Raw genomic sequence first — 22463 nt, 5'->3', positions numbered from 1 at the left:
TGTACCCCACTTGCAAGACGTGTGGGAGGGGGGACTTGGGGCAGGATCCTGGCGTGCTATTCACCTTGGAAGAATCCTTAGGAGTATTAGAAAGTAGAAGTGCAAAATAACTATTTGAACTCTAGTAGTGAAACCAAGGAATTGGGAAATAATACCAGGGCACCCAGTATTAATTAGATGTCCAGAAATATGCTAAGCTATGACAGATTCATTAAGATCAATTAAGCTTTGAGGAACCATATTACATCATCAATTTTCTGGTCTGACTTTCTGCTAATGCTTTTATAATTCCCCTAGAAATGCCTCCAATAGCTATATTTAACTTGCCAGTCTCGTGTGAAGCTTAAATGTGGTCTTACCATTCTGTGTGGCAAGGGCAGCCATAAAGCATTTTGCCAGAAGGTCATTTTGAAGTGGAAAAAGGAATTCATATCTTTTCAGTCTTGAGTAGGGGAAATGAATTTCAGTGGGGAAGATTTTTTTTTTCTTTTTGATCTAGATTGGAAAATCAGGATTTACTTTAAGTTATCAGTAGTTCAGTACTTTTCCTCCCAAAGGAAATTTTGATATCATTGTCAATGGGAACATGTGATGTGGGTAAATTCAGACTGATTTTTGGTCACTGTGCGTCAGTTGGTGGCTGGCCCTTTGAGTCGGCAGATGTTGGTTGACAGCAGTAGACCTGGTCCCCCTCCAGTCTGTGCCTGGTAGGGACTGGGGTGGCGTGAGCCAGTGACCTGCACTGCTTGGCGGGGTTGGGTGCCATCCGCCTGGGTTGGCTGCTGGAGCAGATCTTGCGCTGCGGTGCCTCGGGGTGGCTGAGAGCTCCCTCCTCACAGGGGATTTTTGGTATCCAGGCTGGGGGCTGATGTACACGAGGTTAATGATCTCCCTAGTTCAGTGAGACAAGGGTTTGGAGAAAGAAAGTATTCTTCCCCCTATATCCTTCATGTAGGATGAAGATTAAGTCTAAATCTTTGCCAAAAGGAGAGGGAACAGGAAGAAAAAAAAAAAAAAAAAAAAAAAAAAAAAAAAAAAAAAAAGCAGATCTGTTTTTCAGATCTGCTAACCTCTGGTAATTAACTCTGATTAAAATACCAATAAAGTCTAGACAGTCCGGATATTAATTGTGTACTAACGTGAATTCAAAGAACTTTGTACCAAATTCGAACTACTGCCCAGAGATTATTAAAATACAGGCTGTCCTATCTATTTTATTTACCTATTTATTTTATGTACCTATTTTAATTTTGTTCTCGCTAGGGTTTTGCATTTTGTCTTGGTAATTGCTTTACCCCTTTCCCATATCTCCCCTGTCCCCCAAATTTCCATGTAGATGGCTAAGCTGGCCGCCTGAAACCCAGTTTTGCATTTAGCATTGCCTGAAGGGGCTGAGACAGGCTAGGGGGATAAATTCTGCTAGGGCCTGTGTCTAGGGGGCTCAGGAATTTTCTACCCATTCAACCTAGTGCCAGCTCAGGTTTTGGCACGCACTTCCCCACTGCTCCCATCATTTTGTGCAAGAAGTGTTTGAGAAGAAGCTGCTGCAGGCCATGTGTGAGACAGGATAGGGAAGCTTATAAATGATTCCTGTATGTGGAAATGTTAATCAGTAACCCCGCTACTGCTTAACAGCCCTATGTTTCATTAAATTAAACTGTCCTCTGTGTGAATGGAAGTAAATCCCAGGGCACTGCATGAGCTCACACGCAAATTCTGTGAGCAGAGAACTGGATTTCGATCTCTCCCACCTTAGCCCTAATACTGAATAGGTCCTTAAATGCTCGTTAGCTGGTAGTGGCTGTGACTGGCACATCTGTGTGGCTCCCTAGAGGTGGTTGCTGCTGCTTCAGTCTTAACTCTGGTCTCTGTGGGTTAAATTCTTCCAGGGCTTTATCGGCGTAAAGTGAGGTTGCCCGTGTTATGTTGTCTTTAATGTGCAGTGACATCCATAAGCAATGCTTGGGTTCTGGTTCTCCACTCAGACCAATAGCCTGTGTGATTTGCTCTTGTCGGTGGGGAAAAATACATTAAAGACAGTCTCAGGATTACTGTCTGTGGTGGCGGGGGGGAAAGAGAGAATGTTTTCCTCTCGAGCATACGCTCCTGGCCTTTGGAGTGCTTCCTTGGTCGTTGTCTTGCTACCAAGCTCTAACCAGGCAGATAACAGCAATGTAATGCCTGTCTGCTTGAACACCTATGTTTCTGTCCAGTGACAGATGGCACAAGTTATAAAGGGTAATAACATGTGATGGGGCTTATGGCCCTTTTGCCACTAGCTATTAATGGTCAAATGCAAGCACACAGACACGTTTCCTTTGGTAGCAGCAGAATCTTACAAGGATGAATTCAGCTATTTGCATGTGTTGTCATTCAAAATAAGAGTCTGAATGTGGTACATCCAAATCTGGATGTTGTACTCCCCAGTTTTGTGCCAAGTAGTAGTGACCAATTTGAGCTGAGCAATAGGAATGAAATCCGCTGGATGATCCAAAGGCACAAAAGGATGAAGGGGCCTTTATTCCCGCTGTACTGCACCTTTGTTGCTAACGTATCTGTAACGCAAGTAGGGAAAACTCGCCTATATGTGAAAATGTTGAAGGCCTTGAGTTGCAATCTGTACCTGAGCACAGCTTAGCCTGTGCCTCCTGCAGACACCCTCTCTCTTCCTGGGATGGGTGAGGAGGAAGGTGCCCTCCTTGTTTGGGCAGCAGCAATTTGCTGCCTCAGGAAGGCTCTTGATAGCCACACATAATGCCAAGCTCCAGAGGGACCTATACTGTTTGCCCTAAACTTGTTCTTTCTCCTTGAATGTTTCCTCCCATCTTTATGGGATTGGGAATTCATGCCTCAAAATGGCTCTTCATCATAAACAGAAATGTGTTAATTACTTGAGGGAAAAATGGCCTTAAGACAGGAAACCCTGATGATCCTAATGAAGCTTTTTGCTTTTCAAAGCTGTTCATTAGCCAAACAACTTTGCTTCTGGAAAAGATGAGTGGAAAATCCTCCCCTTGTTGTGAGGGGTGTCCAGGCACTCTGCAAGGCTGTGTGTTCCAGGACTATTTGCAGTTCCTCTACTGTTTCGGTACTTCCAGCATTCCCAAAGTACAGGGCAAAAATAGCTGTGGGAGGATGTCTTGGATGTCATTTGGAGGACAGTTCAGCTATCTGTCCTCTGGACATGCACTGAATTCAGCAGAGAGAAAAGCTTTATACTGTGCTTTAGTGAGTTCTCATTATTGCCTTAAAGACTTGTCACTGTGTATTTATCAAACTGATAGTTAGAGGAGGAAAAAAAAATACTCTTAGCTTTTAACTAAATTGATTTGGTGCATTTCTGAGAATGTGAAGGTGAGCAGCGATATGCTCCTTGGCTGGCCGGGCTGGCTAACGAGAACTTGGAGGGATTTTCCTGGTGTTACTCATGACTGAGAAGCAGGCAGTGTGGGGTGCAAAGACATTATTATGTGCTTATGAGGCAGGGCTACTTTGGGAATACTGAAATGCATTTAAAACACTTTGAAGGATGGCTGAAATGTAGATTCTTAACAGTGCCTTCCTTCATTTGCCAGTGCAGTGATTTGAGCGAGGTAGGGAAGAAGAGGTGTTTTTTCAGGTGCCTGATGGTGTTACTGTGGAGAGCAGTGGTTTTCCAGGAGCGCTTCCTTGGCTGTGTGGGGAGGGGGCTGCTCCTGTCTGACCTGGTGGTGGGGCAGCCAGATTTCTTTGCTGATTAACGAGCAGCAAGTGCTGTATTGTGCCCCTGAAACAGAAATACTAGCTCATATATGTATCAGTTATTTTCTAATATAGGACTATTTGGTGCTGAGATGCTGCACCAAGCAAGCCAAGGATCTAACTATCTAAAGAATTTAGTTTCAGCCTTTATATGTTACATATGCAGTAAGCAGATATGTACTGACATCTGTTCTGTTCCTCCCGATATTTTCTTTACAGAAGAAACAGTGCTGAGACAACACTTCAATTGTTACTTTTATTAATAAATGATTTCTTGCATTGACACATCTGTCTGGCGCACTTGACACTTCAGAATGTGATGGGTGTTAGAGCATCATTTTAACAGATCAAGAATCTGAGGCAGAGAAAGGTTAAAGTCTTGATTTACACTGATTGCTCAGGCTCTTTGAGACTTTCTCTTTGAAAGCCTTTGACTCCAGGCGTTTGACTGACATCTCTTTCCCTCAAGCTTCAGTGCACGTTTCTATAGCCCTTTTGCAGAGAGGGGAGGCGGATGAGAGCAAAACAAGGTGGCTATATTCCACCAAGGCACAGTGCCCACGTGCCTTGTGTTGCAAGGATGGCACTTTGGGAGGGATTTGGGGATGCAGTGCCGAGGCCTCGAGGCTGGCTGCAAGTGTGGCATCATGGAGAGCTGCAAGGCGAAGGCCCTGGGCTAGTGGCTCACATGGGAAAGCAGCAATGGGCTGTTCCAGCTATGGTTCGTTGACTGCTGCCTGCGGAAGAAAAGGTGTCACTGTGATTTGTGCTTACCTGGCCGTGCAACTGGATTTTATTCTGTAATCAGGCTCCTGGTTAAACTGAAATCCCTCAGGTGAGACACAAGCCGTTTGCACAGGGCTCTAATTACAAGTTCATTATAAACCTAGCCATCTTTCTCTTTAATATGACAGGGGATGGAGATGAATTACATAAGAGGAAGTGTCTGTTTAGTGTTTATATGAAATGTGGCAGTCCACAGTGTCTCCAGACAGGATGAGGTTGCATAGGATATTGCTGTGCTGACTCTATTAAGTTTTTGATTATTTAATGAATTGCTGACTAAGTTGAGGTGCAGCTCTGCAAGACTAGCTCCCTGCTGATCAGGAGATGCCTAAAACTTCCCTACTTGTATTGCAGTGGTAAAGAGGGAAAACCACGAGATGTTTAAGCTTTTAACACCACCTTTCTCCTAAACATCTTGGTTTTCCTCTCTCACTGCCACTGGTGGAAGAAAGGTTAAAGTGACTTGTCATGACAACCTCAAAATTAACAGCTTAGTTCAGAATGTGGGTAGGTCTTGCACCCTCCTCGCTGCACTGTCACCCTGCATCTCCTTCAGTTCGGCTGCCCAAAGGGGTAGCACAGTGACAGTGACCTAAGAAGAGAGAGTTTATGAAGCCCGTTTGCTGTGTAGAACTCAAAGCAGAGATTAGGATTGCTTACTGGGTCTCTCTATATGAAACCCACCTTGCTGCACCAAAGATTAATTGCTTGTGCCCAGATTCTGTAAAGTCTGTCTTTACAGATAATAATATAGAAATGGATCTAACGGGCATAAATAGACTTTAAACGCCTGCCCGTGGGGTGCAGCAGGATTCCCCTCTGAAGTTAATGGGAACATTTAGGCCACTAGAGTGGCTTTTTTTTTTTCTCCCACCAATAATTTCCATCTGGATTCTCTGTGAAAACTTCTTCCAGCTTCTTTGACTCCTTCCTTTCTCCCCAGATAGATAACAGGTTGTAAGCCAATAGGTTTTTTTTTTTTTTAAAGAAAAAGTCTCCTTCCCTTGTCCCAGGAAACAAGCTAACACACGCGAGCTCTCCCAGCAGCAGGCCCTAAGCCCTTGTTTAACTCTGCAGGAGCTTCAGTGTCAGCCCAGGAGCCTTGGGGAGCACTGGAGGGGGCAGGAAGGGGAGTCCGCGCGGGCGCCTTGTAGCAGGGCATCTTGCTGGCCCTTGGGTATACCTGCTGGCTCCAGGGCCCAGCCCCACCGCGGCTCTCCCTGCCCATGAGAGCTGGGTTTGTCAGCACTCTCTGGTTTCTAGCACAGCAGCTAGGCCAGCTGCGATCTTGTTAGAGAAGATTGCTGCCCAAGCGTTTAACTGCAACCTCTTCAGCGAGTGCTGGTTTGCAGATCTCCTGTGCACACATTTCCCTTTTCTTTAGGGGAGGGTTAAGGGGTTAAGAAGTTTCCTTCTTCCCTTCTCTTTGCTCTCTTGTTGTGAGTTAGGATGAAAGCATCTCTGCTGCCAAGTATGACTTGATAGAAGGTCTTGCCTGGAAGATTTATTTACTTGTGTGAGGTTTTTCAAGTTTAGTTGGAATTTAAAGAACTGAATAAATATATTCTCCAAGAGTGTAGAAGAGGCTTTTCTATTTGTTCTTGTTCACTACTGTGCGTATAATCTGCATCACAGAAGAGAGACTACTGTGAAGTTTAGCGTGCTGGAAGAAATGCTGACCTGTGGGCTGTGTAACTTCTCTGTTCAGGATAGCCTTGGGATAGTTTATTTGCAGAGTTTTCTAAATGTTTGCCTTGCAATTTGGGGGTCAAAACATACATATATATTTATATCATATATTTATACATTTAAATCTCAAGGACAAGAGTTGTAGATGAGTAATTTAAAATAGATAAGCTATGGGTTGTCAGTAAATTCTTATTGGATTTCCTCTGTGTGAAATTTCATGTACAGCACTGAGGATTAATTGATTAAACCAACTAGCAAAGTTTATTCTCTAAGATGTGACTAACAAAAAATTGCCTCACTGGCTCTAAAGAGGATAAAAATAGGAGTTGAAAATGGCTGTTGCCAAGCAGAGAACACTGGTCTCTGCTTTTAATTATAGGACATTTTTTTTTCTTTAAAACAAAACAAAGACCTGGTGAATCCAAATCTCTTATGTCCTAGTGGAGAAAAGCAGTTAATTAAAATAAACACTTTGGACCGAAGATTCACAGGGCCTCTAAGATGAAGGACTTGGGTAGGTTTCAAAGTAGGTATTTTATGAAGCTGTTTCCTGCTTTGTGGCTCTTCCTTTGAGCTGAGATGGAGAAGAGGTGTTAATTACTTCCCCAATACTCTGCAAGGTGTTACTGTAGTCCTGTGAGCATCCCTGACCATGTTCTCCAAAGACCCTGCTGAGGCCATGCAGCTGGAGGAAGCTCTGGTAGTTTGCTGAGAGCAGCAAAAATATTTGATTCAAAAGCCTGGGGCTGCTGCTTACCTGCTCCGCTCACTCTGCAGAGATACTCTTCTTGTGTTTGCTCTGCAGGTTGCTGGGATAAACTGCCCCCAGATTTTGAGAGTTTCCAGTGGGGAATGGGAACTGGGAAGTCAGGAAGCACAAGAGAAATTAGCCTTTCCAGACATCCCTGGAACATCCACTTCATCTGCGTGCCCGGGATGCTCCTATTTCCTTGCACGTTGGTACCACCTCTCTTCTGAGCTGTCAAGAGGGGCAGGGGCTGGGGCAGTGCAGTGCCCTATGGGCCAGAGATGGGGGTTCTGCTAGTTTTGGAGTGGTGAGTCTTGAGGAGGGATCTTCCAATAACTGGGCTGAGAAGAAACTGAGGGATGTGAGAAGGGTGAGGGGTTTTGGAAGCAGCAGATGGGACCAAGAGGAACAAAGGCCTGGGCTGGTAGCTCTTCTCCCTCATCACCTGTTGTCACATTTGAGACTTCATGTGGCTGGATATGAACTACATAAAGCTGGTTACTGTTACATCGCCTTCTCCAAAGTGCAGGGTCTGTATCAGTTGTCTCTCTTTAAGCAGCTGGTTTTGGAGCAGTTCATTGTGCAACACCATTATGCTTTTCCTGAAGAAGTTTCCTTTTCTACCAAGGGAAACATCATTTCTTCCCTAATCTATCATTAAAATCAGCGGGCTTCTGAAAGTTACCTTTTTGAAAGGTTTCTACTTGTGTTTAACAAAATTACCTGTTTTATTGTTTTGCATGGCTGATGGATTTCACCTGAGGCCCTTAGCACTGCAGCTGTACTGTGTGCATTTAAAGGCTGTTTTTTGTAGGTACTGGAGGTATCCTCTGAGCCAGGCACAGAGAAGAGCATATTGTGCACTTACAGCAAATCAAAAGGATGTATGTGCAAATGTTGCTCTATTCTATGAATAATATACATTATAAACACTTGACCCTGTGAGACAGATTTCTATTGCTTCTTAGCTACTAGTTTCTAATGAAGAATGTGTTGCTAGGCTGTTTTTCTCTTCCACTTAGGTAGGGAATTGCTTGTTAAAGCTCCAGCTTCTCAGAATTACCTGAATGTTCCAAGCCTTGCCAAATGTCTTCTGGCAACAGACACCTTTCTCTGCTGTTGAAAGGCTTCTCTTGGGTGCCCTTAAGCCTGAACTGGCCGCAGTTAGTTACTTAGTGGGTGGGGGGATAAACTTCTGGGCTTGTTGCATCTTATTTTTGCAGGTGCCCTGGAGCAGCCCATGAGCACATGTTGAAAAGCAAGCTGTTAGCCACTGTGTTGATACAGCAGCTCCATGGGGCATCCTTATGCTAACTGTATTTAGGCATCTGTAGATCAGCAGCAGATCCTTAAAGAAGGGTCTTCACTGGTAGCAAAGGTAAAGTTGACTTTGTAGTTTGTGCCCATTTTGCAGATTCCTTTTGCCAAGCTGTTTGGGGGAAAAGGTTGGAAGTGGATGTAGTAACCCCAAGCAACTTTGATGGTCTTCACAGTGGAGAAGAGTTGATTGCAAGAACCACATGTGGAGGTGGAGATGGTGGCTGGGCCCTCATCAGAGCGGTCAGGAGTGACAGTGGCAGGTGCCAAAACCAGCTCCAGGGAGTGAAGTGGGCAAAGCCCTGGGATGCACCTGGGGCCTCTCCCTGTGGGCAGCCCCTGCAGTGTTTGCAGTGCACCGAGTAGCAATTGCCTTCTTGCATAACTGGCAAGTGGCTTTGTTTGCACTGGATGAGAACCTAGCTTTAGAAAAAAACAAAAGCAGCAAAACAAACGAAAAATTACTATGGTATTGCTATGGTAACAAACATCCGAGAAAGCAGACGGATCTCTGTATCAGTGCAGACTCGGGCTTTGCAGCCTATGCTTGTTGCACATGAATTCAGAGGCAGAAATGAAGCTGCAGAGGGAAGTAGCAGCGGGTTTATGACAGTGATAGCTCCCTGTGCTACGAGGGGTTGCAGGCTGTTGGCGACTGCCTGATTTCTGCTGTCCCTGACAGGGAGATGAGGGGCCAGGTGCTGCTGTGCAGCCCTGAGCTGAGGCAGGAGCTGAGCAGGAGCAAGTGCTTGCGGGGTGGGAGTTGGAATAACTCTCATTTCAAGCTTTGGAGTGCTTTGATCTCTACTAGGACGTGTCATGGTGGTGTGTTTTTTTTTTTTTTTTTTTTTTTTTTTTGGGGGGGGGGGCGGGAGGGGGACTCTGCTTAGAGTAGTTGGAGGAGCTTAAACCCAGCTTGCACATGGTGCATCTCTTGCAGCTCAGAGCACATTCAATGGCTGGCCTGGGAGGAGGCCCAAAGGGACGGGCAAAGGGAGCTTGTTTTTTTTACCCTTGTGTAAAAAAGGTACCAGAGGGTACTTAAAAGCTGTGTAGCACAATGTGCATGTGGAAAGGAAGCTGCCTACTTTAATGCAAAGACTTCCCTGGTCTGGCTCACTACCATGCTGGCTCCTCTCAGGGACCAAGTGATGGGCTGGTCCTGCCTGACTGCTGTTTCTGGCCTCTAATTAATTGAAGCCACTAAGTGAGATATCACTGGAGGCTTGTTTTGGATGAGTTTGGCAGGCTGCTTGTTTCTCTTCCACTTTGTGTATGACTTTGAAGAGGCAGGGGAAGAAATCCCAATGGAACTCCAGGAAATTCGATCTCGGATGAGGGCACATGCTGGCGTGTACTTAAGTGGTCATGTCATTTAATGCTTACACTAGCTGTGCGTGGTAGAATTAGCCCTGCACTGACACCTGTAGTTCAGGATTGTCCTTAGTGCTGAGTATTCAACCCTAAAACCCGGATACAACTTTTAATATTAATTTGGAGAGGGGTGTGGGGGAGAGAGAGAGAGATGAAGTAAATTATATATTGATAGACAGAGAAGTTCCCCTCATTTAAAGAAGAGGAAATCCTGAAAAATGTGCTCCTGTGGAAGTTCAGGATGTCTTTCATCACTGCCTTGGGACAGTTGGGATAACTCATGCTGCTTAAGCCTCTGCTAATTAGGGGTAAAGACTGAAAAAATGCCTTTCAGCAGCTGGCTGCATCCCGCGCAGTACGTGTGACTCACGTGCCGGAGAGCTGCTCTGCTGCTCTGGTCCATGCCCTGTGCCCCCAGAGAGCTCGGTGGCTGCTGCCTTTGTGCTGATCGATATAAAATTCCACAGGCCACTCTGGACTGTTAAATCCATTTTATTCGGTAGGAGATTCTGCTGAGCTCAGGTTTTGCTCTTCATTGAATTGTGGCTTGTAGCTCAGCCCTCCTTCAGCTGTGCTCTGCACGGACTTGCAGAGATGGAGCCTGCAGGGTAAATACCTCCCAACTGGGTGCTGGGGGCTCTGGGGTCCTGATGGAGTTGGTTGCATTACTTCTGCACCTTATTGAGCAGAGTAAGGGATGTTTGCTCCAGACTGCATAACACAATTACAGGAAAATGCCTCTTTCCATCTCTCAATAACAGTTCTTAAGAAATTCTTTTTTTTTAATCAGGTAATATCTTCAGTGTTTGTCTCCATGTTTGTAATGAAAGCTCCATTTTATTTATTCTATTTATTTATTTTTAACCCACTTAAACCAAACCTGGCAGCACACTCCCTTCATTTGTGTTTGTAGCAACACTAAAGCCATACAAGAGTGTGCTAGGAATGTTTCCAGCTTTGTCTGTTTGGGGGGAAAATGAACTGATGAGCTGTGATGGAAACTCAGGGGCTTTAATGAGCTGCATTGTGTTTAACCTTTAACTCACCACCACCAGCTATAAATTTATACGTTATTTGTATTCTGTGTAATGAGGACTATTTAGCAATATAATTGGGAAGGTTTCTGACACGACTAATTTTCCAGGGCAAATAAAAACTTGAGGAAAAAAAGAAAGGGAATGCCTAATATGGTAAGTAGCTTGATATTTCCAATAGATTGTACAGTTCCATGCTATAAAATCTGAGTGTGAATAATTGTGCAAGATGGGGGAAAACTGGGGCCCCAGTTAGCACAGGGTGTGCTTGTCTCTCTCTGTTTATATCTTCTGTAGGGGCTGAAATCCTGTCCTGCTGATGTCACTGGGAATTGTGCCACTGGGCCAGAATTTTGCTAGTAATTTGCAACATATTTAGCTTTTACATTGTATTCTTCCCAATACAGAGAAAATGTCTGTGTTTCATGTTGCTTTGTGTAACTGAAGAGAGGAGAAGGCAGCCCTTGCTCAGCTGAGCTTATCCTCCTGAATAACCACATGGCTTTCGTGGAGCTCTGATAAGATTAAATACCTCTCATTTTTATTTTTCCTCCATATTTAGAAAGGCCTCTGAAGGTCCAGGGCAAGGTTCTGTGGCTATCACAGCACTGGTGATGTTTTGGAGCGCTGTTCTCTCTGAAATAAATTTAAGTGGTAAAAAATTAATCTGTAGTGCTTCAAGGCATTGGATGACAGCTAGACTGTCACGAGTGAATGTGGTTCACCCAGTTCTAGGGTTTATCCTCAGCTGCCCTATTTTGAAATAAGGGAATAAAATAAAGAAGGCATCTGGCAGAGCCTCAGGAGAAGGGCAACCCTGTTCAGTGGCAGTATTGGCTGTACTCACAGAGCATCTCTTTCTTTTGGGAAACCATAGGTTGAGGTTGCAGCCCCAGGTACTGGAAACAAGCACTCAGGTTACTGAGAGATGCATTAATCTTTGAGGTTTTATTTACAGGTTAGAAACTGCTGCCCAAGCACTCGGTTGGTGATGGAGTGTGAGCCACACAGTGCTAGTGAAGTAAGAGTGCTGGGATCTGCAGTGTGGGCTGTGCTGAGGAGAGCGGAATTGGACTGCTGTGCTCCTGGAAGCTTTCTGACAATTAGATGTGAGCAAAAACTCCCCGGTTGGATATGTGGACCAAAATGTCAGGGGCATATCTTTTACTAAATGTGCACAAAAACAGGGGTTCGCGAATTTTGCCTGGCCAAATCCATGCTTTAGCCAAGCTAGAAGCAGCTGTAGCCCAAGGTTTCTGTAGCCGTGTGACCATTGACTGCAAACATACAAGCGTTATGAGATGAGGTCAATTCGATGAATGCCTTGTGTCTTCTGTTTCTGCCTGCTGGGTTTGGAATTTATTGGTGTTATTGCAATTAAGGCAAAAAATGTTTCAAAAGGAACCATGGCTTCTCACAAAAGCATAACCCAAGAGTTGCAGCTTTGAGATGATCTTATGAGACTTGCAACAGAACTGTGAGCGCTGTATGTGTAGAGGCAGATGGTGGCTGCCTGTCTTTACATTGTGGGGGGGAGTATTGACAGTAAGAGATTTTTTAAGATCCATGCTGGTCATAGCAATCAGCAGGTTTGCTTTTATTGCACTTGGCATCTTTAGAGTGAGACCTGTGGTCACATGAAAGTCATAGTACTTGACCTGTTGAGCGGGTTGTGTGAATCCACGAGGAGCATTTCTGGCCAGACCTGCCTGCAGGATACTTCAGGGCTTCACCACATGTACACACGTGTTTGTGTGCCTGACTCAATGGTTCTGCTCCTCCTTATATGCTAACTCTTTCTTAACGGACAGTGATTTAAGGGCAGAGCAGGGAGGCTGTTGAAGAGGCCCCTATTAATAATGTGAAAAGTCTAGAATGATAGAGGCCTGCGCAATGTGGCACAGGGGATTTTCGTGTTTGACAGTCATATATGAGCCCATTGCATGATTCTTCATTGGTATGCACCACCCTTGATGAAATTTGCTTTGGGGGAGGTGAAGTTAATGACTCTGCAAGTGGAGACCCAGGCAGGAGCAGAGCACAGCTCTCAGGGCTGTCAGTTCAAATTGATTGTGGAGTCCTGGAATTGGAGCAAGGCTGTAAGTGAAAAATTCAATCAATTCAACTGAATTTAATTTGACTTCTAAACAAAATGCCAGTGGCCTCATATTCTCAAATATTCACTGACAAACAGAGAATGATTTTTCCCCCTCACCCCCATTGGAGGAATATGTTGTGTGCCACAAAGCTGTGTGTGTGGCAGAGAACACATCTGAATGAACAAGACCTTGTGAGGAAGAATAATTTTTGTAATAAATCTGGGATGCATATGAACCATCTGCCTTATTGCTAGTACAACCCATGGGGACAGAACTTGGGGCTTCAAACCTTGGAAATACAAATCTTTGCCTTCTGAGCTGAAGGTCATTTCTGAGCTTCTCTAAGAAATCAGATCATAACTCAGTGGTGGCTTGAGGATTTATAAGAAGCTGTTTTCTTAAACACAAGTTTTGCTGTTGCTTTCCAGGTTAGCTGCACTTTTGTATCTTCTCTTGCTAATTCCCAGCCAGTGGTCCTGCCAAGAGCCCTTCTGTGTGATGCTCAGAAGCTGCCGTGAGGAAGAGCCCTGTGGAGCACTGCGTGACTCCTCCAGGTCACATCCTACCAGGGGTTACTTGGTGGTAAGACAAGCCCTTGGCAGGCTGGTATTAGCTGGGGGCTATGGGCCAGACTCTGGAAACAGCCTGGCAGCCAGAGAAACCAAAGGTCACTCTGCTCAGTTCGCAGGGCAACTAGAGCGAGTGCAGAACGTGGCAACTTTCAAAATCTCAAGACTGAGCAGCCAACCCCCAGCAAAACAAGCATTAACACAAGGGAACCCTTGCCCTGCTGGAACTTGAGGATAAATTTACATGTGCTGCCATGGGGCTGAGTTAATCCCTGATGAACGTGTCAAATGGTCCCTCGTTTTCCCATCTCAGCTGTGCATGTGCACATTATTGCTGAGGAGGGTGAATACAAGCTAGTTGCAAACCCCTCTATTTTATTCTTAATCTTGTAATCTCTGTTTTAAAGCCTGGGCTCTTCAGAAGGAATGATTTAAAATGTGTTCCTGCTTCCTTTCTCTAGCCTTAACAAAAAGCCCTTACAGTGTGGCCTTGAAGGCAAAGAAAATGAGCCCCAAGCAGAATTAAATTAAATATTTTAGAGCTTTGGGAGAACAGCTCCTGAGTGTCACTGACCTATGATCATCTCTTGGGTAAGTAGTTTCTTGCTGACTACATTAGCAAGAATCACCTGACTACTATGGGAGTCTGGACTGAGATGCTGCAGGAAAGCAAATTTATATATATATATATAGAGAGAGAGATAGATAGATATTTTAGATCATTGAAAGTTTTCTGTTTATAAGTAGTTAATCCCTTGGTTTCACGGCTGAGTAGACTTCTTCTAGGGAAGTTTAATAGCACAGTGCAAGTGTTAGACAATGCAGTTGCAACATTAGAGATATGGGTTATATTCTTCAACTTTGCACTGTTCTCTTTGTGGAGAGCTGGATGCTAGTGGAGCTTCACCTCTCCTCTTAGGGAGGTGCATGCATAGGCATGCAATATGTGCAAAACCATCCTGATTTCTTCAAATGCTTGTTTTCCCTTAATTCAACTGTTTTTTTTCTGTGGCTCATGTTCTCCCCATCACTTGGCTTCTGCCTTTTGTTGGCCTGGGTAACACCAGTAAGCTGCCCCCCATGGCTTATCAGATCCGATCTTCCTTGGAAAAGCAGCTTTGGATGCATCTGTCGCTCTAGACAGTTGCGATTCACTAGAAGAAAAGGGCTGAGTGTAGGTCACTGGAGTTCAGAGGGAATAGATTAATATATTGGCATATCCATATGCTCTGTACACAATATCTGTGCCCATAGCGGAGGTGTGGGAAGGGGCAGAGAGGAAATACAATTCAGGTGACTGAGGTTTGTATTGAAGACCTAGTCCTCTCATCTGAACTGTCTTACTGACTTCCTATGTGTTACCAGGTGATCAAGTGTGTGTCATATAAATTCTGATACAGGATGAGGTGCCATAAACCAAGGTTCAGGTAATGCGTAAATGTCACCAAACAACCAGCACTTGGAAAGCAAACAAAAAAGACATTTTTCTAATTCTTAGTTTTTTATAATTAAGATAAAGAAAAAAACCTTCTTCAAAATCACTTAAACTCTAGGGACATGTGTCATGTGTTTACATGATAATAAAGACTAAGGTATTTTTCCAGAGGGGGAAAAAAAATGCCACATTCCATAGCATCCGTTTCCCTCAGAAGGACTGCAAAATACTCTTTTACAAATTATATGTGTGTAGCCTTTAGCAGAGAGGTACCCCCGTGCACATTAAGCAAGCCAGAGGGCTTTTGCCAAGGAGGTTTGCAGTGTGATGCTGAGCAGGCGCCTGAACGCAGGCAGCCTCCTGTCCATGTGACGAGCACTTCCCTGCCCAAAATGTTCCTTTCCCAAAGGCGCTCGGCTCCCCCTCAGGATCTCTTCCCGACAGTGCTGCCACTTTGGAGGGGGTGCTGCTGTCAGCTGTCTGCTCCCTGGTTATCTCTGGGGTTTCCTTTCATGTCTGTCTTTGCTCCCTGCAACCAGATGTTGTCATGGTTATGTATGGATAGCGAGAGTTCTGCTTGGAAAACAAGTGCCGTTTCGGGGGGAAAAAAAACCCTACAAGCCCGACTCTTCTCTTTGTGCTGGTGCTCGGTAATTCTGACAACTTTCCCTTGCTGTGTGATTCAGCGTTTTCTCCACATTGTTTTCCCCCAGAGAGGGATATAGAAGAGCAAGGATTTCTATTGGCAGAAATGGCAACCTTCACTTTCTGACAAAAATTTATCAAATAGAGGGGAAAGAGCTCTCCAAGGAATGAGATGAAAGTCAAATGAACACAGAAGTCATATGGGTGTGTGTTTGGACATGTGGGTTTTTATCTAAAAGCAACGTATGGTAATGTCATATAAATATGTTTTTTAAAATTATAATTTCTAGTTTTCTATAATGGACATGTGTGCATTCCACTTCAAACCCAGGGAACACATAGGTCTTGGCAATTGCTTCACCTCATCTGGGTCCTGGATTTCCATGGTTCTGAGCAGCTTCATTTCCTCTAAACTGTTCAGATGGGAGTGCCCTCAGGCAAATACCCTTGAAGCTCTTTTGACTTCCACTGCTTTGCTTTGTTCAACACTCCTAAAAACAAAAGACTAAAAGGGTGTCTCAGTGCCCTGAGAATCCCATTCCTTCCAGTTATGGACGATGTCTTCCTGCCTCTGAGCAGCAACAAGCCCCTGGTAATGTCTCATGGCATGTTTGAGGGTCCCGTAGCGATGTCAGAGATGGACTTACTTTGCCAAGATTGCCCTCTGTTATAGGGAGGGAAAAGTCTGCCTTGCTCAGCAGTAAGCATGATACGGATATTAAAATGTAGCTGTCGCATGCAAGGTTATGTAACGAATTCCTGTTTGGAGATGATGATTCTACAATGAGTATACATCAGGACAAATGGAAATTGTGGACCATGTCCACAGGGTAATCCAAGCTGACATTAATTTTTCATAGGCTGCTAATCTGTGTGGGTTTGGGGGAGGGTTTGCTCATGCTGAGGTTGGTCACTGCATGAAGAACGGACTTGCTGGCCTGCAGTGTGGTGCTGACCTCATGTAACTGGCATGGCAGCAAGTGCCCCGTGCTCTTTCATCTCATATCTAGCAATGAGTCCTGCTGCTGTCTGCTTCTGTACTGCTGCTTATGTGCTTACTGGTAGATCTCTAGCTACCAGGGTGTTTCTCAGGGATTTTTCTCCACAGAGTCACTAAAGAGATGGCTAAATAAGATCACTCAATGCTTTAGGTCTCCCAGAAAACCAGACTGTAAGTTCTTAGATATGAAAGTGAGCAGCTAGGGCTGTGGTAGGACAGATACTATCTCTCCACGTTCTGAGAAGCCGGATGCGGTAGTGTCGTGTGAGCGTAGTGTTGTGTAAAGATATTTGAGAAGGAGACCTTGTGATAGATCTCCTGATCTCTGCTGAGCTACCTTATGGCTGAGTGTACTCCTGGAAGAAGAAATGACTAAAAACCAAGAACTTACCCGTGAATGTTATTCTTTGGTTTCTAGAGGATTAAGTATCTGGAAGTGTATGTACAGTGTTTCATAGTAAAAAAGACACCAAACAAAGCAACATGTTAGTCTTCTGGAAAGTGATCTGTTACAGGCAACCTATTCTTCCTCTTGTTGGCCAGCCCCTAAGACGACAGTTCTTGGGATCCTATGTGTGGCATATCAGCTGGTGAGCATTTATATCTCAACTTAATACAGCCATTTTTGTTATAAATATGAATTACGCATTGTGCTAGATGATCCATGTGTTTTTTCTCTTGTCATGCACTGGATACTGCTGTATTTGGAGTCATAAGCCAGTAGTTTTCCTGGTCTGTTAGCACCTACACAATGTACTTAAAGTGGAAACCAGATGAATCTTTTAAATCTAGCCTTGCTGTGTGCACTTTAAATGTTCTCCCACCTTAGCTAGGTAAATTTTTGCTCAGCCCATCACAGAACAATCCCTCTTTCCTAGTGTTCCTTTTTCGCTTCTGCCTCTGAATTCTTAGTTTCAAAAGAAGGTTCACAGTGGTGAAAATCATGTTGTAGGACCATTATAGAGAAAAGCATAGCATATATTTTCTTTATTCACCCTAACCTTTGTATATAAGTACTTTCTTTGCTTCCTGATGCGTCACATCTGTTCTCTCCTCTATTGTATTAAGGCTAACTACAGAGGAAGTTGTTTAATTATCCTTGGGCATTTTTTTTCTTTTAACTTCTTAAACTACTTTCTTTCTAATTTTTCTCTACACAGTCCTTGTCTCTCTTACATTACCCACTTTCTTCCCTGAACTGTTTGTAAAACCAACTTTGCCAAATGATGAGCTTACCTGAAAGGCAGTGGCTAAACCCTCTCCATCAATGCCCTGATGTGACCACTAAGTCAACAACATCCCATTTTGAAATTCCATACACTAGTAACCCGTGAGAGCTGGGTGCTTGTGATGAACAGCATAGGAGAACACGACGGGCGCTGCAGTTGGACTGTTGGTAATAGCATGGAAAAGGCCATGCCCTCTTCTATGTCTTGAATCTTGGAGGGTACTCTGAGAGTAGCATCCAAAAATTGATGGGTGTGGGGAGAACATTTCTATGGAAACTAAACAGGAGGAAAATAACTACTTCTCCTCTCTTGCTTCACGCAGTATTTCCACCTGCTCAGGGCCAGAAGCTCGAGGACATTTTTCTTGTCAACAGGTCAGTGTCTGACAAAACTGTGAGGAAGAAGAACTGAACAAAATAGGAAATTCCTGATGGAATCCTGTGGCTTCTTGGCAACCAGACTGGGACATGTAGGAGAGGAAAGGATTTCTTGGGCTGAACAGAAGAGAATGGAGATGCAGTTATGTGTAGCAAGAGTAGAGCCTTTGCATGCACAAAAGGCAGTAAGTCAGGAGAAAGCAGAAAAGAACAAGAAGGTGAAGAAATGCCTTGGGCAAGCAGCGATGCTGCAGAGCAAGCCCAGTGTCCTGCTCTTTACTCCTCCTGTCACTTGGCACGCTCAAGTGGTTGGAGAATCAAGCAACTACAGCTCTGTTCTCCGCAGGCTCTGGAAATACCCCATGAGCTGTCAGCAGCACCTCGCCAGCCACAGACGCTGAAAACAGCCTCCCTGGGAGTCCACCACTGAGCTCTCCAGCCCTGTTCTGGAACTGGTAGCAGCCCTCAAGATAGTCCCGAGCTGATGTAAGTTTAAAAAATAACAAACAAGAAAAAAAACAAAACAGAAAAACTCCCAAAGCTGATTGTGTGGCATGTAATTTAATCAATTCTAGTTGCTTTACTGCTTCCACTGTGTTATTTTTAATCGGTGCAACCGAAACTAAACCATTTGAATCAGTTTTTGAGCCCCTTTGTTAGCAATTACCCTTATCTAAAAACAGAGGTGATTCTACTTAACTGCCCTAATTTTTATTAACATTTCATAACAGCAGCTCCCTAGGAGCAGGGATCCTGAGCCACATTTAAAATGCTTCACACAGTTAAACAAAACATGAATAGAATAGGCCCTATGCTGTCAGGCGCAATTTCTGCTCTAAAAATATTTTTTTGTGTAATTTCTCAGAGAAGTATATGAATTTTTTTTTCATGAGGCATAACAAGAGCCACATGCACACTGGGATTCATAAACCTGCCTGGATTACAACATATCCTCTAAAACAACTGGTCTCAGTAACAGATGTTCAAGGCATTCCACAGGTTCAGCCTGTGAACAGGAGCTTGTCTCAGGGGAAGCAGGATCTCTGGGGACTCTCTTGGGAGCTGCTGTGGCTCTCGGTCCTGCCTTGCACAACTGATGTGATTCTGCACTGCATCCCCACGTACAGAGCTGGCTCGTGTGCGAGGCTGGCCTGTCTGTCAGCCCCAAAGGCATGTTTCTGGGGGGTGAGGGATGTTTCGTGGGGTTTTACTCCCTGCTTTTGTGTTTGTATTCATTTTTATAGGAAAAGAATATCAGTTACAGCAGTCCTATTCTTCCTTGAAAAGACACTTATTGGGGTAGGTGTGTGATTGATGCTTTTTGGTATTGGGATTCAGCAGAGCTGATACAATCATGAAAATGAGCCTGAAACAAAATAAAAGAGAAGTCTGAAAGCACTTCAATTATTCAATTTTACAAACACCCATAATAAAGGTATGCAAGATCTGTAAAGTATACTTCCTACCATGTAAAATTGCTACTGGATTAACCTTCCACTGACTGCAAAATGATTAATTACCTTGCATTTATTTTGCATCCCTCAACCCTTGAAGTATAAGAGTCTTTTAGAATTTCACCAACCAGCTGCGACAAAAAACATCTTGGTACCCCGAGTTCCTGAACTGCTCTGATTTTTGGAGGTTGTTTCTTCATGGTAGGAGCTGGATTGCCTGTGTCTGTTCACAAACTCTGACAGCGTGGTCAGGTGGTTGGTACTATTTTATAGCCTTGTTATCTTGCTAGTGACCAAGCCTAAAGGAGTATCTCTATGGTAGTAGAGAAATGAGATACTCAAATTTCCAAAAAGGTGCATAGTATTAATTTTGTTCCCTTAATCCTGTTTTTCTATGACCTTAGTTTAACCACTTAAACAGTTGATAGTCTCTTGAACCATGTCAAAAAGCAAATAAATACACGCATTCAATATTAAAAAAAGAACTCAGTCTTCTCACTGAAAGGGTGAAAATGTGTGGGTATGTGAAAATGAGAAATGGTGAAATGAGATTAGAAAAACACAGTATTTCTCAAAATACTGGTATGTGAATTTTGTTGGAGATCTCAGCAACGTCAGGATCAAACTTTAGTTTATGCAAACAGCTTTGCTAATCCCTAGTCTAGACACTCAAATTTCCAGCACCTATTCATCTTCAGCTTTTATGTAGCAAATTTCTTTGATCTATCACAGAGCATTAGTCGGAAGGAACTGGGCACTTCTGCTCCCACAAGCCCAACCTGAAGTGTGGGAATACAGGGTGTGAAGCTACGCAGAGAGCTATAAGGTATGAGGTGTCCTAGCGATTTGGAGAAAGTCAAACTCTGCGCTCAGCTGTACATACTGAGCCTTAAATGCACTCAAAGCTCATATGTGTTTATATTGACCACTTCCTGAAGTGCGAGCTGTTAATGTCAAGGGAAGGGAAGGGGGGGTGGATGTCAGCCTGCTCTCTGCTGCTGGTTTGGCAGGGAAGCGGCTCCTGCTCCATGGAAAGCCCATGCAGCTCCTGACAAGAATGTTTTGAATTAAGTGATAAATGTCCTACAGTCAAACAGCTAAACTCCAGGAAGGATCCTGAAACAAGAAGTCTGTCCTTAAATATTTCTTTTGTGTTCTCTTTGCCAGACTTATTTGTAACAGTTTGGGCTCCACTAAATATGATATTTGTTGTTCTCCCAATATTGACCTTTGCTGTTATGTCGTTTCATGAGCTGTAACACTTAGGGCTTTTCTGCAGAGCTGCCTTTTTACTGTTTCTACCATGTCTTAGATCAGTGCAGACTTGCTGAATTGCAGTAGTTTATGGTGGCTTTATTGGATTGCATTCATTGTTTTCAGACAATTTTTGTGCTGAGATAATTTTAAATTATATTTTTTTTCCTCAAATGTCTGATGTTCTTCTTGGATCTTGTGTGGATTTAATAAACCTACTCTCTATCTCAACATCCAAGCTATTTGTGAAAACATTGAATAATGCTGGATCCAGGGAAAAAACCAAAAACTTCAAGACCTGCATTCACCACAGCCTCTCTTCTGATAGGGATCGGTTGCAAGCTCTGCTCTGGCTATGGCTTTCCATCCTGTTTTCTGATTGGAAATTAGAGATTTCCAACCTGTTGCACAGTAATTCTATCCATATTACTTTTTCTCTAGATCGTTAGTGAGAATGTCTTATGAGACTGTCGCAAACGCCTTTCCAAAGACATATAATGTGTCATATTTACTGCTTTTTCACATCCTTAAAGCTGGTTATCAAGTCATAGAAGACAATTAGGTTGGTCTGATATGATGTGGTCTTAAAGAATCTTAGTTGACTTTTATTTATTACTTTGTTATCATCTAGATGCTCACAGATAGCTTCTTTGATTGTTAGTGTCTTTCTGGGAATTGAAGTTAGGCTGTATGAACTATAAATCCTTGAATCTGCCTTTTTTTTTCCCCTCTTCATTTAAAGAGAGCATGTAGAGATATTGATCAATTGATCAAGACAAAGAATGAGAAATGTTCTTAAGCGAAGTTTAATTCCTAGTCATCTTTCCTTTCTAACTCGATTTTAAAGTGATGATGTGAGAGCCATGTGCTCTAGATGAATGGGGTATAGTAGCTTAAGCTTTATCATGGCCAGGTCCTAAGGGCAATCCCTGACCCTGCCCTTGCTCAGACTCCGTCAGTCTGGCCCGGCCGTCAGTTTGGTCCCAGCTAAACTGCTCCCTTGGGAGCATGGGGTGCATGTCCTGGCAAAACGGTTCTTACGGGTTTGCGCAAGGTGCTGGAGGCAGCAACAACGTCCGTGGCTACCTCAGCCATAAGCAGCCGATAGTGACCTGGCCCTTGGAGGACAGAATAGCTAGCAAAGTGCCAAAAAGCTAGAAATGTGCCAATCCTTCCTCCCAGGGGCTCTATCAATGGATTCTGGATGTTGGTGTTGCACTGACCCTGTATCCTTTGAAAGAAAGCTATAGAAATATGGAAAATATATCGAAGCAGATTGATGAAGAAGCTTTTAGGGAGAAGAGACAGGCCAGTTGTTCAGGCTCTTGCCTGGGAATGGGGATGATCTCATGGAGCTTTCATGTCTATCATGGAGTTGTTGTGTGAGAGTGCCTGTTTGCATATGTGTAGGCATTCACTATTAACAAAAGCCTGAAGCTGTTTTTCCTCAGAACACAGTATTTCAGCACACAGGTTGGAGACTGCTTTCCAACCCATGTTGCCTGGAAGGGTTTCCAGATGCCTGCAGTCCAGCATGTTGTGTATACCAAGTGCTAAAGAGACCTCGCCTCCATTTGGACTATCAGCAAAACAATTTTTATCCTGAGCTGAGTTGTTGGTGAGAGAGAGGCCTGTAAATTTCCTGGGAGAGGACAAGTAAAACATTACTTCTGTGAGGGCTTTCCTTTCCAAGTCCTTGCCTGTCCTGCCTT

At 43.9% G+C, this 22463-nt stretch overlaps 1 protein-coding gene across 1 annotated transcript in view; it reads left to right on the top strand.

Moving 5' to 3' along the window:
• Window positions 1–22463, top strand: part of GALNT16 (polypeptide N-acetylgalactosaminyltransferase 16) — a 53573-nt gene that overhangs the window by 4539 nt on the left and 26571 nt on the right. The window lies entirely within an intron of this gene.

This window comes from Tinamus guttatus, unplaced genomic scaffold (assembly GCF_059628265.1).
Source record: "Tinamus guttatus ecotype Peru unplaced genomic scaffold, ASM5962826v1 Tinamus_guttatus_pri_ptg000676l, whole genome shotgun sequence".
Taxonomy (NCBI): domain Eukaryota; kingdom Metazoa; phylum Chordata; class Aves; order Tinamiformes; family Tinamidae; genus Tinamus; species Tinamus guttatus.
The sequence above is the reverse complement of the archived record's forward strand: the minus strand, read 5'-3'. Positions and strand labels throughout refer to the sequence as shown.